Below are 1,690 nucleotides of genomic sequence, written 5' to 3'. Positions count from 1 at the left end.
CGGGTAACTTGTCCTCAACAGTGAACAATGGCTGTCCCCAGAACTCCAGCCATGTCTTTACTTTCTGCCCGTCTCTTCAGCATCTAATACAGTTTGGAGTGTTACACTGTCTTGTCATTGGCCTGCTTCAAGAGCATACATTCTGGTGGGGAAAATGTCACAGAGCCTCAAACCTGCATGTCAGCAGTTCTCATTGTTGATGCAGTAAAATAATGCTTCTCCACATGGAAAAGTAAAGATATGATGGAGGGGCATAGTGCAGTAGAAGGTCACTTGGACATGGTGCACCTATGACCTGGAGCACTGCATCAAAAGGACCCTTGTTCAGCACACTAATGTCTCTGGTCTCCAATCCAATGACACTAGATTAACCCACTTAGGAGGATATGCTGGGCACCAGGCACTCATAGGCTCACAATTAAAAAAAAAAATTATTAAATTCAGCTTAGCATATACTCGGGTAGAATTTAGTGATTCATTAGTTACATATAACCCCCATGCTCCCCGTTGTGCCTCCTCCTCTGACACAGCATCCAAGAGAGAAAAGAAGGAGAGAGAGAGAGAGAGAGAGAGAGAGACCGGGCGCCACCGAAAGAATTCAAGCCGCGGGGGTGTCCGTCCAGGGTCAAGCTCCACTCGGAACAAGAAGCCGGGGCAGCGCGCTCGCGGCCGCCGGGGCTGGGTCCCCGCGAGAGCACACCCGCGCCCAGCCAACTTTGCTCTCCCTCTTCGCGGAGCACTTTGGCGGGCCTTTGTGTCTTCCACATCTTGCTGTAGCTTCGGTCACCGGGGCCGCGTGCGGAGGGCACCCTTCTGGCGTCCTCTCGCGGCTCGCAGCGCCCGGGGCGCAGGCCCTGCGCAGTGCGCCTTCCCCGCGCGCTCCCCGGCTCCGCGCCCCCGGCCGCCCCGGCTGCGGAGGGGCCGCCAACCTGGACGCGTCCCGGCGCCCGCCACCGGTCGGCCGCCTACGGGGAGGGGAGGGGAGGGGAGGGGGAGGGGAGGGGGAAGGGGAGGGGAGGGGAGGGGAGGGGAGGGGAGGGGAGGGGAGGGGAGGGCCCAAGGCCTGCGGCCGCCTCCCGCCTCAACCCCCGAGGCCCGGCTGCGCGAACTGAAACCTGTTCAACTAGTCCTGCTGCGCCGCGCGGAGGGGGCTAATTGGCCGCGCAAAAAAAAAAGACATCATTTTCTCCGCATCCTCTCCAACATTTGTTGTTTCCTGCCTTGTTAATTTTCCCCATTCTCACCGGTGTGAGGTGGGATCTCATTGTGGTTTTGATTTGTATTTCCCTGTTGGCAAGTGATGCGGAGAATTTTCTCATGTGCTTGTTGGCCATGTCTGTGTCTTCCTCTGTGAGATTTCTCTTCATGTCTTTTGCCCATTTCAGGATTGGATTGTTTGTTTCTGTGCTGTTGAGTTTAATAAGTTTTTATAGATCTTGGAAACTAGCCCTTTATCTGATACGTCATTTGCAAATATCTTCTCCCATTCTGTAGGTTGTCTTTTAGTTTTGTTGACTGTATCCTTTGCTGTGCAAAAGCTTCTTATCTGGATGAAGTCCCAATAGTTCATTTTTGCTTTTGTTTCTTTTGCCTTCGTGGATGTATCTTGCAAGAAGTTACTATGGCTGAGTTCAAAAAGGGTGTTGCCTGTGTTCTCCTCTAGGATTTTGATGGAATCTTGTCTCACATT

Source organism: Canis lupus, unplaced genomic scaffold, assembly GCF_011100685.1.
Source record: "Canis lupus familiaris isolate Mischka breed German Shepherd unplaced genomic scaffold, alternate assembly UU_Cfam_GSD_1.0 chrUn_S1893H2092, whole genome shotgun sequence".
NCBI classification, from domain to species: Eukaryota; Metazoa; Chordata; class Mammalia; order Carnivora; family Canidae; genus Canis; species Canis lupus.
Note: the sequence above shows the minus strand (reverse complement) of the source record.